Raw genomic sequence first — 17,651 nt, forward strand, 5'->3', positions numbered from 1 at the left:
ATATATATTAAAAAATATATGTATAAATTTATATATATATATATTTATTTATTTTGAGACAGGGTCTCACTCTGTTGCTCAGGCTGGAGGGCAGTGACATGATCATAGCTCACTGCAGCCTCAAGCTCCTGGGTTCAGTTGATCCTCTCACTTCCTGAGTAGCTGGGACTACAGGTGCACATCACCATACCTGGCTAATTTTTTATTTTTTAGAGATAGGGTCTCGCTATGTTGGTGAGACTGGTCTTGACCTCCTGGCCTCAAGCAATGCTCCCACCTCAGCCACCTGAGAAGCTAGGATTATAGGCATAAGCCACCACGTCCAGCTAAACGTGTCTATATTTTGTTTCAAACAAACGTGCATGTACACGTGTATGCTCTTACCTCTCAAAATCTTAAGGAAGTGTGAGATTATATAAACTTACTAGATTCTTCATGGTGTTGCATGTGCTAGAGCAAATCTTCCTCAATGCTTGTCTATTTAATAGCCTGAAAGAATAAATTTTTTTCTAATGGGCATATTTTCGCTGAGGTTTTTTTTAAGTCAAATATGTATGTAAGTATGTGTAAAGTTTATGTGAAAGAAACGAGAGCCTTGTTTTCAGAAGCTCTTCTGTGTCTTGAAGGTGACATGTTTTTGCTTTCTTAAGTGACTTTACAGACGAAAAAGGAGTCACACTTTTACAGTTGATTTGGTGTAACCCTCCTTCATCAGTATCTAGCATATAGAGTATGCCGATGAGTCATGTGCAATGTGTTTTGAAAATCAGAACTTTTCAGATGAGCTGGAGGCCTGGATGCCTGAAATGGCTTAGGACATAAACTGCTCAAAAATAATTATAATACTCTTTTTTTTGTCATTTTTTTCTACTTTTTTTTTTTTTAGGTGCTCTGCAGGTTCAGAGAAACTTCTCTAGTAACAGACTGAGAAATGATCCCTGAAGTATGGTGTTTAATTTCAATACTCTTAAAGAAAATCTAGTTTCCTTTGTAAAATGTTCCTTATGTAACAAAGTTTTGAAACAAAGTACTGAAAAAATGTGGTATTTTTCTTTCTCTTTATTTTGTCTCCCTATACCACTGAGAAGTTAATGGTTTAAGGAAAATATTTCAAGCCCTACAGATCATGTCAAATATTTGGTTTGGTAGGATTAATATTTTACTGCACAGTGACAGTGCTAGTGCTGTCCTAGTTTTAGGGATGATTATGTAAACTAATGAGCCCCATCCATTAAAAAACTTAGGGAAACAAAGAGCTATTTATTATGTGGATTGCACTGACTGTAGTTAGGACATGGAAGTGTGAAATAGTTACAACGTGGTTGCATTTAATTAAAGTTGCTCTTTTTGTGATGCTAAGGTTAATAATTATGACACTGTGCAAATGTTTAATATTGCTTTATTAAAAAAAAATTCAAATTCAATGTTTTGTTGTTTTGTGCCTAGCTCTCCACTGGCCTAAAGCTGACTTCTCACTTAAGTTTACCATCCTCTGAATTATTTCCATTACAACAGATCTTAAGAATGACAGTTGGCTGGGGGCATTGTAATTGTATACTTCAGCCACTAGAGGGAAGAGACTCTAGTATTTATTCTGGAGAAAGAAAAGGTGCTTCATCTCTCTGATTCTGTCACTGACCTTTAATCTGAAGGGGGGTTATCCTTAGCATTGGGATTACCCTTCTTCCTCTTTTAGAGAAAAAACTTTGGGAAGGAAAAGGTAGAATTAAGGATATTGGACCAGGGCTTGGTATATGGCTATATCTGCCTGAAATTTGTTCATCCATTTCCTTCAAGACAGCTTCCAATGGGCAAGCAGCTTTGTTGGGGGAAGTGAGTGATTCTTCCAGAACTATTTTATCTGTTAGGTATAAAATAATAGTAACATGACTAACATTTCTGGAATATTAGACACTGTTTTAAATACTTTAAAAATACTAACTATCCTAGCAACAGTCCTATGAGGTAAGTACTGTTATCCCCATTTTACAGAATAGGAAACTAAGGTACTTAGAGGTTAAGTAACTTATCCAAGATCACAGAACTAGAAACTACTGATATTGTAGTTAAAAACATGGGCAGTGGCTCCAGGATTTGTGTTCTCAAGCACTGTACAATACTGCTTTCCACTTATGCCCAGTTTCTCAAGCACGAAGAGACATTCACAGAATTTTGACAAGTTTGAGTCTACAAAGAGGAGAGAGATTTTGGTTGAAAACTACAACAAGAAAACTGTAGAATCAAAATTTATACCATAATTTACCTAGGAACGCATACATTGTTCACATTTTAACATTTCTAGAATCAGGTTGTGGCTTACAGCTTTATTCAGGGAAATAAGACATATTTGTAAACATAATATACCAACTTCATTAATTGTTAAATTTTATGCTCACAAAAACGTATTTGAAAATAATTTCTATTTTAGATCTTTATACTTCGTGAGAATTCCCAAGTGTGTGTGAGGATTACTGAGATTTGAAGTGAAAATATAAAATACTTATATTTTAGAGGAAAAAAAGGTAATGTGGGATGTTGGTGTGTTTTAATTTGTTTGACAGTATGTCAGATGGGGCTTCCAAAGGTAAGAGTTTCTAGGACCTTCATGTTGTTAAATGGCCTTGGATCCTGCCTCTTCTCCAGGATTCACAGAAGCATTTTCAAACTGCACCTGCCTCTCCTTATACCTCCTTGCTCATAATCAGGTTTAGGCTCCTTACTTTCCCTTCAGGAAGTCAGTTATTCTCATCAACGCTTCAGAAATAGTCCTAGTGTTGAACACGTGGGAGAGCTGCTTGTCTTCAGAGTGGTTTGACCCAGTCATTGATGAGTTGAAGTTTTCACTGTCTCACTGAGGCATCTGGCAGCTCAGAATTCATTCAAGCAAACTGGGCAGAGTCTGTGGTATTCGGGAATGGAGGCACAGCAGGAATGCAGGTCTGTGGCTTTGATCAAAACCCCTATCCACAAACAAGCAGAGCCCTGTGAATATGGTGAAGCATAATTTTTTCCCCACTGACGTTTTGAAACCAGCTCCCTTACAGAAAGAAATACAATTTTGGACAAACTTCAGGGAGTTTCTAAGAATTTTCAATAAACAACACAGTCACACTAAGCAAAATTTTTTTTCAATCCAAGAAGAATAAAACATTTTTTCTAGAATATATAAAATATGGTAGTTTTATTTAGTAAAAATATAAAGGAACTTGTAAACTATCTTAAATCTCTATTTTAAAGGATTTTTATTTCATCTCTCACATTCTTTAAATTTTAAAATTTGTAATCAATGGCAGAATATTCAGAGACCAGACACATAAATAAATGAGCTGAGAAATGTGCTTTTTAAGCTTTATTCTTGATCTCCACCTTAGGGCATTTCTGTGCTCTCCAGCAAGCCCTCACAGGTTTCATAGGGAGACACAGAGGATTGAGACTTAGAATTTGCCAGCTGTTGACAGATCTATGGAAGAGTCAGTGTGGTGAGAAGTTAATTTCATAAAATTTATGAATTATCGATGGGTTTCTATTATTCATGCTTGTTTTCTTTTAAAGACCTCTTTAAAAATGTATATGGCCTTAGAAACTATTGATTTTGTTTGGAAATTTTAAATACTTTAAAAATACTAACTATCCTAGCAACAGTCCTATGAGGTAAGTACTATTTTTTCCATTTTACAGAATAGGAAACTAAGGTACCTAGAGGTTAAGTAACTTATCCAAGATCATAGAACTAGAAACTATAATAAACCTCAGAAATATAGTCTAGGTTGGGTATGGTGGCTCACACCCATAATCCCAATTCTTTGGGAGGCTGAGGCAGGAGGATCACTTGAGCCCAGGAGGTCAAGACCAGCCTGGGAAAACATAGGGAGACCTCATCTCTACATAGAATTTTTTAAAATTTATCAGATGTGGTGGCATATGCCTGTGGTCCCAGCTACCAGGGAGGCTGAGGTGGGAAGATTACTTGAGCCAGGGAGATCGAGGCTGCAGTGAGCTACGATTATGTCCCTGCACTCCAGCCTGGGAGACAGAGGCCTTGTCTCCCCATCACAAAAAAACTATTTATTAAGTTAGTTTATATTCAAATTTAAAGAGTCATGTGAGCATTCTGTATCACTTAGTTGTTGATAAACTTACCTGGTCATGTTTCTCTATGAGACTTTTTCTTAAGTTACTTGACTTGTAAGCTTCTAGGTATAAATATGTTCTAGAGTTTCCTGGAATCTGACAGATCGAGTACATGTGATTTCTTTGGGGAAACAGATATTGTTTTATTTATTGGACTATTTCTTAGAGACGTAGTTATGAATTTATTCCCTATTGAAATGGTGATTCTTTGGATTAAAAAAAAAAGTAGGTTCAGAATTATTTGAGTGAAAGCTTCTCAAAAATAATGACTCTGAAATTTAGGACCTTAAATTGCTACCTCACTCAAAGAAGAAATTGTGTCCTAAACTGCTCTGAAGTATCAGTGGGTTGAGAGAAGGGATGTTACAGAGACTACAGGCATGAAACTGTCTTCTGATACTTTGCCATTAGAAAAACTGGCTTGCTGGTTTGCATATTCTGGTCTATTCATTTGTTCACTGTTTCCCACTTGTTCTTTCATTTGCTTCCCTTGGAGAGTAGCAAGTTGAAAAAAATTCAGTAGTTTTGGCATGGCTCGTATTTAGGAAATGCCACCAAAAGTTCTTTTTCCTTTCTCCTCGAAAATTGCCCTTGTTTGGATACTTACTTGTTATATGATGGGCATAACTCCTGGGTCCCATGTTGACAGATGAGTATTAGACTCACCCAGAATATTATCTGTCTTATATCTTTGAAGCACATATGAAATAGCCTTTGTGATTTGAGTGACTGGGCCAGTGTTCTCCATTATGTGCAGCAGGCTTCACTCCCCAATAAAGCTGAAAGAACTTCATTCCCCAATAAAGCTGAAAGTAACAGACAATACCTTAAGTTTTAGGTACTTTACAGATACCTGGCAGCTCACTGAAGTATATCCAATCCTGTTTCTGGGACAAAATCACTGGATGGATCTTTCTGAGCCATGATTTTTGCAGTAATGTTTCTGAAGCTATAGCACTAGATACAAAGGATAAATAGAAAAATGATTATTTTGAAAGGGGAGAGAAAGGACTCTGGCAGTATCTGATGCCACTCTAGATGTTAAATGTGGTTATGTTTACCTTTTAGCCCCAGGCAGTTGATAGTTTAGGATTTTTGAATGATTGAAGGATGTACCTCCATGAGCCCTCACCAGAGACAGCCTGGGCCTTCCTGCATTTTTCTGTGTGTTTTGCATCACGCAGTGTTATTTGAAGGTAGCTGTAGTTCCTTCAGGGAAGATGAGTTGGCAGCAAGGCAGACAGATATAGTCATGGAGCAAGTTTCTAAAGACTTGTAAATCACTCTCAAAATATATAATGTGATTTAATATGTATTAAAACAATGATAGCAGAAGTAAATAATAAATCACATAGGATGAGCTGTTTTCAGTTTTCCATGATGCCTACAAATCTTTTTCTGTATGCATACATGATTTTACGATTGCAATCATAATACAGGTGCACTTTTTTCTGTTGTTTTTTCATGTAACATATTACCATGCTGCTATATAATCTTCATAATGATCATTTTTGGTGTCTGCATAATTAGTAAATAAGTCATCTACTCTTGATAACTATGAGGAAAATAAAAGAGAGAGTGTCCATATCAAGGACTGATGTCCTTTTCAGTGTTTTGCATCTTCACTTCCGGTTTTCTCTAATGAAAAGAATTAGGGAGATGGAGTGATAGCTACCACTCCTTGGGAGCCTGTCTCTAAATTCTGATGGGCAGCATCATCTACTAAACTCAGACTTCCGAAGTCATGGGCAGACTTTCCCCATCACCTATACCTTGCACTTTCATCTTAAAGTTTCAGTCCCCTCTAAACTGTAAAGCCAGCTAGATGGTCACATCTTCTACGTTATCAACTAAACGTTAATTCTTAGTTATCAATCTTATCTAAAGCCTTAGGTGAGATTGATTGTCTGTGCAATACAGGCAAGAACAAGATGTAGGAACGGGCAGTTGTGAAAGGGGAGGAAGTGTGCTAGGAGAGGAGATGAACAGAGGGAACTGATTGTGAAACGTTACTCAGATGAGCTGATCTGAAGTCTGTCCAACTTTGTAACTCCTTCTAAGTGTGATGGAAGGTTTTACTGGGTAAGCTGACATTTCTGAGCCAGGAGCCCCAGACTGTGAGGTGGTGGCCAGCAGATTGCAAACCTTGAGCAGTGTTGATGTAGCACTCTTGATTCTCATCTGTTCCCTGCTATGGCTGTGTGTGTTGATCATGTTTCCAGCAGGATTGAGTTTCTACCTTGGAAAAAGGTCACTCTGCTCAAGTTCCTGTTTTTATTCATCTTTTTAGAGAAGACAAACTACACTTTACTTCAGCCATACTTATTGGGAAGGAAAGTAAAAACCCAATAGTGGTGTTTGGTTCATTTATTAATAAACTTTTTAAATATGCCTGAATATCATGGACTTTTTATTGATCATTTTATTTACTCATTACGAAGATTGTCAATAATGACAGTGCTTTAAAAGAAAAATCATCCAGCCAATTGACAAATGTAACCTGATTTTGGAAGCATCCCTTAGGGCTTATCTGTAGAAGTTGGAAAAATAGAAAAATAACTGTTTTTGTTTTTAGTTGACCTTAGAAAAATGTGTGTGTAGCCATTCATTCAGCTGAGTGTCTGGTGTGTACTTTGAGACATACACAGATGAATAGAAACGGTCCTTGTACTTGGAGAGCTTTAAGCATAGCAGAGCATTAGACCTGTAAACACATAATTGTGCTGCAGTGGAATGACTGGTAAAAAAAGAGGCATGCATACGAATAAAATTCATTGGGGAGCCAGGAGAAAAACCATTCATGTCTGCAGGAAAAAGTCAGGACCACTTTGCTGGAGAGGTGACCTTACAGCTCATGCTTGAAAGATGTGCAGGTTTCCAAGCAGAGGAGCTGGAAATTCTAGGACGAGGAACAGGATGTGCAAAGGCAGTGAGGTGTGGCAGAGCTTACTGTGTCTGAGGAGCTTAAAGTAATCCAGTATTTCTGACAGGTACATAAACAACAGAGGAAACGTGTTAAGGGATGAAGCAGGAGAAATAACAAGGGATTATAGCATAAAATATTCCATTAAAAGAGGTTTCGATATTTTTGTGGAGTACCCCTCAAACTTTAAGAATCACCTGGACATTTTAGTAGAATGCAGATTTCTGGGCTGTACTTCCAGAATTATAGAATCAATGGGTGTGCAGAAGACCCCACCCCACCAAATCTGCATTTCTAACAAGCACTCCAGATGATTCAATGATGGTAAGACAGAAACCATGTGTGGAGAAATATTGCTGTAGAACAATGGGGACCCATTCAACTTTGTTTCATGGGAGAGTGATATGACTGCGTGCACCTGTTTGAGCTGAGCAGTTTTGGAAGAATGGTTTCACATTGACAGTGAGGAGCACCAAGAGGAAGGAACGGTACTGCATTAATCTACACAAGAGATCACGGAAGCATGAGAAGTGAGGAGAAGACATGAAAATCTGTTGTTCCTTTATCATTTTATATAGAGCAAAAACTTTTACCCAATTTTCTTTTATTTTCCAATTTTCCAATCTAATGTATTTTTCAGCCACTTTTAAATGGGATTTGCTTTTCTTTTCAATTTTCTATTACTGCTGTGCACATGTCCTCTGGCCTTGTTTTTCTTTCTCCTTCATATATTAGCATTCTTAATAATTCTGTACGTACTTCATTTCCTAAAAGCTACTTATAAAAACAATTCTTGTTTCACATTCATTCATTTGTCACTCACCTGTCAGTATACTGAGTAACTTGACTGGCTGCTGTTCTCATTCCTATTAACTGGAGTAACTTCTCTTTCAAAGTTTTTTGATCACCAGGAACTTTAATATAGTTGTCTTCTGTAACATGTATGACAGTACATTGAATACAATAATATTTCTATGGTTGGCAGCAGAAACGTCGTCTTTACCTTTCAGTACTCTCAGTCTAACTATATAAAGACAGTTAAAACTGAATTACCTAATCTCATGGGAAATAACAAGTTTGGGTGTTTTGGAGAAAGGAGGAAGTAATCCCAAATTATAGCTATTTCATTCTTTGAAATGAAGAGCATCATTTTTTATTATATACATGTCTAGATAATGTTAAAAGTAAGTTTGCTTCTCAAGAGCTCATGTTTTTTTTGAGCAGTGAAAGAAAGCTTTTTCATTGTACAACATGACAGAGGGAAGCAAGTCTGGAATTCAGAACTGTTCACATAAATGCACAGCCTCACCAATCTGCAAATAATGACACATATATTCAAACAAAAGCAAAGCACTGCATGGATTTAAAGCCCAGTCGGCTTTGAAAATACCCATTTGCCCAGTTGCCATAGACAAGGTAGTAAGGATTTATATCTAGAAAACAGATATTTTTCATTTTCATATTATAAAATTCCTGGGAGTAGGAAAGACTTCTTTTTAAAAGCAATTTTTGTATTTATTTCCAAGACTCGTAGAGCTTTTATTAATACATATGCATTATTTCATGTGTCAAAAATATCAATCAAATTTTATTAAAATACCAGAGTAAAAGTGTGTATTGTTTTCTTAAGTTTGTAAACTCTTCAAAGTATTCTAAAATTCTCAGGAACTTGAACTTTCAGGTCATGATAATAGGACTGTCAAATGTGTGGCTCCTGGAAATCAGAAATTTTTTTGTCTGTTTGTTTTTGTGATGGAGTCTCACTCTGTCTCTCAGGCTGGAGTGCAGTGCTGTGATGTTGGCTCACTGCAAAATCCACCTCCGGGTTCAAGTGATTCTCCTGCCTCAGCCTTCCAAGTAGCTGGGACTATCGGCACCTGCCACCAGGCCCAGCTAATTTTTGTATTTTTAGTAGAGACGGGGTTTCACCATGTTGGCCAGGATGGTCTCAATCTCTTGACCTTGTGAGCCACCATGCCCAGCCGAAAATTTTTTTAATTTAAAACAACCTAGGCATAGTACAGTGGCTCACATGTGTAATCCCAACACTTTGGGAGGCTGAGACAGGAGGATTGCATGAGGCCTGGAGTTGGAGGTTGCAGTGAGCCATGATTTCACCAGTATACTCCAGCCTGAGAGACAGAGCAAGATGCTCTCTCTCTCAAAACACACTCACATACACACACATACGCACATAAACTTGTAAAAAAAAAAAAAAACATAAGTATATAAAAGAGGATAAATCATAATTCTGTACTTACAGATTTTCATTAAAACTACTTTGTTGGCCAGGCATGGTGGCCGACGCCTATAATCCCAACACTTCGGGAGGCTGCAGTGCGTGGATCGCCTGAGGTCAGGAGTTTGAGACCCACCTGGCCAGCATAGTGAAACCCTGTCTCTACTAAAAATACAAAAAATTAGCTGCATGTGGTGGCAGGCACCTGTAATCCCAGCTACTCGGGAGGCTGAGGCAGGAGAATTGCTTGAACCCCGGAGGCGGACGTTGCAGTGAGTCGAGATCGTGCCATTGCACACTCCAGCCTGGGCAACAAGAATGAAACTCCATCTCAAAAAAAAAAAATATATATATATACTTTGTTGATTTCCATCATTTTTATTCATATATAACCATATAATATCTTTAGATCATAGAACTTCATTTTTTCTCTGATTTTAAAATATTACTTCAGGAGCATTTCCCATTTATTACATACTTTTTAAAAATATCATTGTTTTAGTTTCTTCTGGTTACTATAACAAATTATGACAAACTAGCTTATATTTATTTATTCTGTTAGAATTTTAAAGGTCGGAAGTCCGAAATCAATTTCCATGCGCTGAAATCAAGGTGTCGGCTGGGCTGAGCTCCCTTTAGAAGCGCTGAGGTGGAATCTGTTTCCCTGCCTTCTCCAGCTCCTAGAGCTGCATTCCTTGCAGTTTTTTGGCTCTTGGCCCCTTCCTCCATCTTCAGGCCGAGCAGCCTAGCATCTCGTTTCAGTGCCACATTGCTGCCTTCTTCAAGTATCCCTCTGCCTCACTTTCATAGAGACACTTGTGATTACGTTTAAGGCCCACCTGGATAACCTAGTACCAACTCCTCATCTCAAGATTCTTAATTACATCTGCAAAACTCTTCTTGCTATATAAGGTAATGTATTCACAGGTTCCAGAGATTAGAACCTGGATATGTTTGGAATCTATTATTCACCCTACTGTAATTCTAATTCTTTATTGGCTTTCTAAAATTGTATTTTGTGGCTGTTTTAGGATGTATTAACAATTGCCCTTGTCTTGAACCTTTGGCTGTTTCCCAATATTATGCTATTATAAGCAATTCTGAGATTAATTTCCATATCCACAAATCTTTGTGTGCATACTTGATTGTATCTTTTGTATAAACATTGCATATTATAATTCAAATATATGTATGTATATATTATATGTACATGTATATATGGACACATACATTTATATATGTGTTTCAACACATACACATATGTGTCTACTACATGTATATATATGTATGTGACCATATATGGGTCTATGTGTGTATATGTTTTCATTCTCCAAATTACCTTCCAGAAAGTTAGTAGAGAGTACTTATCTTCCCCATGTCCTTACCAACATTGAGTATTATCTTTTTTTAATCTTTAGCAGTGAAACAGGTAAAATTGATACCTAATTAATGTGTTTTTTTTTTCTTTTTTTTTCTTTTTTTTGAGATAGAGTTTTGCTCTGTTGCCCAGGCTGGAGTGCAGTGGTGTGATCTCGGCTCACTGCAACCTCCATCTCCAGGGTTCAAGCAATTCTCCTGTCTCAGCCTCCCAACTAGCTGGGATTACAGGCACCTGCCACCATGCCCGGCTAATTTTTTGTATTTTTAGTAGAGACGGGGTTTTGCCACGTTGGCCAGGCTGGTTTTGAACTCCTGACCTCAGGTGCACCACCTGCCTCTGCCTCCCAAAGTGCTGGGATTATAGGTGTGAGCCGCTGTGCCCAGCCTGATTGATGTTTTAATTACATTTTATGATAACTAGTAAGAGTTAACACTTGTCATGCCTGACATTATATTTATACCCCTATGAATTAACATTTCTTTTAAACTTTTTGTTGGTATAGAAATGATATAACTTAATAGAACTCCTTGACTAACTTCATGTGCTGCCTGACATATTATCTTCTGATGTGTGGAATAATTGGAATTGATCTTAGCAATGGAAGGAAATTCTGATTGTTACAGAAGCATGTGATTTCTACCTCTGTATATGCTCCCTGTATGGTACTTTGATGAAAACTCATACTTCTCATTTTAATGGCATAATGTTCCATAACTTTAGATGTATGACCTGGAAAAAATATTCAAGAAAAGAAGAACGGATAAATTAACCTTAATCTTAAATTACAGAAAGGTCTTAGTGTCAGCTACTAAAAGGCTAATTATAACCATGCTGACCCACTTAAACCAAATTGACACTTCTTATAATTGTACTATAATTCATGCTTAAGAGCTGTATAAGAAATGATGCACCTTAGACCCAAGCTTCTGGATCAAGAAGCACCTTGTCCTTGAAGTTAATTCCAGATTGAGCATCTAATGCAGTGATTAGTAACCGTGGTTCACTGTTACCATCAAAAAGCATTTAGCACTTCATACACAACTAGTTGTATATTTATACTTAAACACAATTCGTTACATATCATGGTCTCTGTTGAGATTTTGAAATTTGAAACAATAGACCTGCCTAATAGGTACAGCTTATATAGATAATGGAATGGACTCATAGGCCCATGAAACTGAAATTGAAATAGACAGTAAAAGGTTTTTAAAACATGTATAGGGTCAGTCTTTAAAATATTAGGCAGGTAGCCCTAACTTTGTTATCACACATCTTTCTAACCTGTAGCAAATCCATCCTCAATCTCTTCTTTCCCCTGCCCACCCCTACATCCCCAATCCTTCCTCTATCTTTTGTTCCCTTTCTCCCTTTGCTTAATATTCATCCCAATGGTGGTAGTGATAGTTTAAAGATGAGGGGATAAAGCCCCTGCCCTCAAGGAGCTCTTACTCTAATAGGGACTGAAAATGTGCACAAAATAATTTGGCTTTTGATACAGTGGAAGAACCCTTTCATGCGGGAGCTCTCAGGAGCAGAGCCCAGTAGAGGGATATCTAATTCACTGGGGATGGGGGGCTCCCATGAAGGCTGCCTGAAGTGACAACAAGGTTGGTCTTAAAACAAGATAGGAGTTAGGCTTTCCGTTTGCCTGGTAATGCATTGATCTCCAAGTGTTGCTGTCTACTTCATAATTGGATTGCTAGCTTGGGTGGAAGCCAGTGCTCCACTTGGTTTATTGATGGATCTTCCAGACAGCTGTTCTAGAATGGAGAGATACACTCATCTCTGGATCTCGCCCAGTAGGCTCCTTCTTTTGCATGACCCCTTCATCCCTGTAAGGATGCCATGTGTTTTCTGGCAGTGCGTTCAGCTGTTCTCCCATGGGGTGGAACTCTGTTGGGACTAAGCTATGGGGCTTCTCCCAGGAACTTCCCCTGCTTGAAAGTCAGAAGGTAGAGTGCTGGAGTGTGCTTGCAAGACGTGATTCTGCACCTTCCCCAGTCCTATGGGCTATGTGCCATATATGTATTCTACTCTAATTATCAATCATACATATCAAGGAGTCACTCACTGCCTTGGGAGATAAGTGCTTCATTTCCCATATCTATGCACTGTCTTCTCTTATATTTTGTTAGTTTATAGGTTATCTGCTAATCTTTTCTGTGTCTCTGATTCTCCTGGGATCCAGAGAATGCCTGAGAAAGACCTTGCATTCTCTTCCCATTCTGGCCAGTCTTTAGCATGTCCTTTACTTGCTTCCAACTGTATCCTTTACACTACCTTTGGAGATTGTGTAGTTCTTTGCTCAACCCATCAGGAAATAGAATTCTTATTTTGTTTCCTTTGTTTTGTTTTTTTCCTTTTCCTTTTTTGCTTCCAGGTTAATGTTTCTTTCATTTTACTCATTCACTTTAAAAATCTGAACCTTTCTTACCTTGTGGTATTATTTTAAAATATTTTTTGGTATTTTCCAGGATGATACAACCTTGCCTATTATCTGTCTTAGTTTTCAGCATTCAGGCCTATCCCTACAAGTTAATTTTTGTCTATCTTTTTGTCTTCCTCCATATTTTAGCATTGTGAGTGCAAATTTGTTTAATAATACTAGAAGCGCTTTCTTCAACCTGTACCTCATTGATGTAGGTTTCTTCCCATTTCTGTCTCAGTATTAAGCTTTATTTCTTGGGATGTACAAAATGATTACAAGGATTGCTCATTAAGGACAGCCAGTTTGCTGTTCACAGTTCTAGCCTGAAACTCTCAAGACTACATTTAGAAGGTGACCAAAGTGGACTTGAAGGTGTGGACAGTCCTGGGGAACTTGCCACTTCTGGGTGCCCTGAAAATGGGGATGGGAAGAGGTCAAAGTTAGTTTAGAGCAAAATCCTTAGAATAGGCCAGGGATCAGGTAGAGTGCTTAGGAAATCTCGACTTAGTGTCTTATTGGGCATGGCCTCATGGCCTGAGTGTCCTGCACAGGGAGCTGACAGCTTTGCAGACTTCACATCCACACTAGAAAACTGAGTCTTTTCATAGAATCTAAGTTCAAGACAAGACTCCAGGCATATTATCTTTTAACATTGTTCTGTGTGGACTGGAGAAAACTCCTTCTTAAAGGGCCTGTGTTGTCGGGTGTGGTAGCTCACGCCTGTAAGCACTTTGGGAGGCTGAGGCGGGTGGATTGCCTGCAGTCAGGAGTTCGAGACCAGCCTGCCCAAAATGGTGAAACCCTGTCCCTACTAAAAATACAAAAAATTAGCTGGGCGTGGTGGCGAGTGCCTGTAATCCCAGCTAGTTGGGAGGATGAGGCAGGAGAATCGCTTGAACCTGAGAGGCAGAGGTTGCAATAAGCCAGGATCACGCCACTGCACTCCAGCCTGGGTGACAAGATTGAAACTCTGTCTAAAAAAAGGGGGTGGCTTGTGTCAACAGGTGGGCAGTAGACAGAATTCAAGTCAGTAAAAGGGACCTGGCATTTTTTGTATGTAGGAGGGGAGGTAACAGTAAAGGATTTGACCCTTTCTTAAATACTTATTTCTTCCTAAGCTTGCATTTCAGTAGGATGACAAGCTTGTTTTTCAGTTTCATTTACCTTATAAAACCAATGGCTGACAATGTCATCCTGATTAAATGAATGAAAGTTCTGAACCACAAAGCTTGTCCATTGTTGTATAGGCTTAGTTGTTACACAATAGAAAATCTTGCTGAATATCTGTATATTGACCTAGACCAGCTATAGTCTTAAGAATTTCCAATAATCTCAGTTCCTTCTTTGTTCTGCAGTTGAGTTTTACTGCAGTCGCAACTATAGTTTCTGCCCGTATAATTATTTTGTAGGAAAATGTCAGTAGTTTTGACAATTTTAATTCTTGTGTTTACTGACGGCTCTACCTTCTGAATCATATGTAACCAAGTCAAGTCAAACAGGTTAGAAGACAAGTCACACTTCAGTGTCACATCTACTCTTCATGAGTGTGGGAATGTACCATCCACTTTCACTCACTATATTAATTCATCCTGGCTCCTCATGTACTTAACGTATTTTTATTTTTTCAGTTTGGATACAACCCAAATCCTCTCAAGCCTTTTAAATGCAAAAAAAAAAAAAATAAATAAATAAATTTAAAGTATATGTAGTTAAAAATACTCATGTCTTTACCCATTCCTTTGAGAATTTCTGTAGAGGTTTTCTCAAAATGCAGAGAGTGGAGGCAGTCATAACATCTGATGCCTGCAGATTGGGGTATCTGTCATTTAATGAGGAGAAGAAATAAACATTTTATGTCATTGATTTATCCGTTTTAGTTGCTATCATCTTAATAGGTTATGCCCCAATACGTGGGCTTTTCTAGAAAAACTATAGAGAATATGAGAGTTGGGAGGTATTGGAGTCCTCAGGTCTTCAAACCACTTACAGGTTGTGTTCTACTCACTGTATCTCCTTCAGGTTATCTCTGCTCAAACAGCTCTCAGAAAATCCACTCTTGTGTCAGCCCTTTTCATCTTTGGATCCAAACCCTCTTTCACATAGTTCTCACAGTTTCACATAGTTGTATTCAACTACTGCTTGTTCCCTAAATTTTTTCTTCTCTACTTTCCACACGGAGTTCTTCAACCCATAACTTGTATAGCACAAGTTCATGTCCACCTTGATTACTCTTCTCCGTGCAGCTTATAATATGTAATTATCCCTCTTGATCTTGGATACCTACAAGTGAGCACAAAAAGTTATTCTCTGGGCTTGCCTTTGAGGAGGGGACATGGGAGTCAAAGGGAGTTCCCCTTGAGTTTGATTGTGACATTTCTTAGAGCCATGTAAAGACCTGAGGAATGTTAGCACTGATATCTTTCCAGCTACATGATATAGATACAAATAAGTCAGTAAGAGAAAGTCTTTAGAATTTAACATCTTCATGGGATTCTCAAAAATTCAGTATTCTTTGAGAATACAGATCTAGTACTAATAGTTTCAGTGCATCTTAAGAGAAATGAGATACTTGGGCTTCTGAAGTATCCACTCAAAAAGGATTTACTAATATTAAATGCCTATATAAACTCAGGAGCTGTCAGGTTCTGAAAATATGAAGATCAGTAAAATGTGACTTTAGCCTTAAGGAACTCAGACTAATAGGAAAGACAGCAGTAAACAGTCAGTTATACACAGCGTGATCAGCAGCCCGGTAGAGACATGTTGAAGACTCTAGAGAGTAGAAAGAAGCACATTGTGGGGGGTCCTCTGCTCCAGTCTTATGCCTGTCAGCATAGTATTCTTTTAGCTTCTGTATACTGCCTACATTTATGTGCAGTGTGTGTGTAGACATTGCATGAAAGGGCTTGTGTATGCCATCTCCTCTTCATTTATGTATATCAGCCTCTTAGAGGTTGGTCCTATTATGGACCCCGTATTGCAGTTGGGGAAAATGGGAAGAGATTTAAGGTCACAGTAAGTGTTGTATCCAAAATTCAGACCCAAAATTTTTGCTCTAAACCAGTGCTCTGTATCACCCCTCTCAGAGAAGCTTTATCTGGAGCAATGGTTCCCAACCAGGGGTGATTTTACCTCCCAAGGGACATTTGGCAATGTCCTCAGACATGTTTAATTGTCAGCACTGGCATCTAGTAGGTCGAGGTCAGCAATGCTGCTAAACATCCTCCAATGCACAAGAAAGCTCCTCAGACAAAGAATTATCCAGCCTATGTCAACAGTGCTGAGGTCTAGAAACTGCTCCGGAGCACAGGGACTGTCTTTTGTGTCAACCTTCAAAACATCTTTTGCAATACTTAGAAACATTTTTTAAAAGAAGAGCATGGGGCAAAAATGCTGGACCAAGCTCATTAATATCTGTTGAAATGTGTTTTGTCATTTAATGTCCCTGAATGTTTGAGATAAAGTCCCAAATGTAAAATTGAGAAAATAATGCCTTCTTTGTCTATCTCTGTGGGTTGCAAGGATCTGTGGAGGCTCTGTAAGAATGTGAGGAGATAATGCATACGAAAGCCTTGGACACGAAACATCATCCAGAACTCTTGGAGTCCTTGGTGTGAAAATATTAATGTGGGCCACAAGAATTAGATAAAGAAGATACCACAGCAGGCTTCTTTTTGTTTACCCCGCCTACCTTGTCAGCTTACACCCCCTCTTCCTTCTCTTTATCCTCCCATTTTTGTAAGCGAGTTTGTTCCTAGTATTTACTGCATGGACTAAGCCATTTTTAGATGTAATTTTTGCTGAATATATACTTTTTTGATTTAGTATTTCTTGCCATATTACACCAGACTTAAGGCAGCTAATTTAAATTATATTTTTTCTTTATGTACTTTATACAAACATTCATGGATAAGGGGAGATATTTAAATACCATGCCCTTCTTCAAAATGAATAACAAGAACATTCAGCCCCCCTTCATTCTGTCCTTTCAAGGTCTAACGTACTTGAAGGGGCAGTACTTGTAGCATTTGCCACATAAATGCCAGGTAGTGTCTTTCCATGTCGTGCCTCACCATTACCTAGATCTGTAGTTGCCGGCCATGAAGCCAAACAGGTGTGCACCGTGGTCATTGATGGAACAGATGTAAACTCATAAATTTAGTTTACTGAGGTTTTCGGGGAGTGTGGCTTCCCGTCCGCGTGCTTTTCCTATACAACCAGCGGCGTCCTGGCAGAGGAGTCACTGTGGACTTCCCCAGAGTGTTGTCACTGCCATCCCTCCCGCGTTGAATCACAGGTCGGCCTCAGGTGCTCGCAGCACACACCCTGAGGAGCCTCGGGTTTATTTATTTATTTCCGGGACGGATCCATTCCGGGCTCCGGGGAGGGGGAGCGGCGGCCCAGGCTGCGGGGCTGTCCCGGCACCGGCTGGGGTCGCGTCGCGGCCGCCTGCTCCCTTTCCCGTGAGCCCCCGCTCCCCAGGCGCGGCTCGGGCTGGTGGGGGGTGGGAGGTTGGGGAAAGCTGGGGGCGCGGCCACCAAGCTGTCCA

General features: G+C 38.9%; 1 protein-coding gene across 1 annotated transcript in view; it reads left to right on the forward strand.

Moving 5' to 3' along the window:
* Nucleotides 1–17,651, forward strand: part of MAST4 (microtubule associated serine/threonine kinase family member 4) — a 577,822-nt gene that overhangs the window by 394,650 nt on the left and 165,521 nt on the right. The window lies entirely within an intron of this gene.

This window comes from Nomascus leucogenys, chromosome 18 (genome assembly GCF_006542625.1).
Source record: "Nomascus leucogenys isolate Asia chromosome 18, Asia_NLE_v1, whole genome shotgun sequence".
NCBI lineage: Eukaryota > Metazoa > Chordata > Mammalia > Primates > Hylobatidae > Nomascus > Nomascus leucogenys.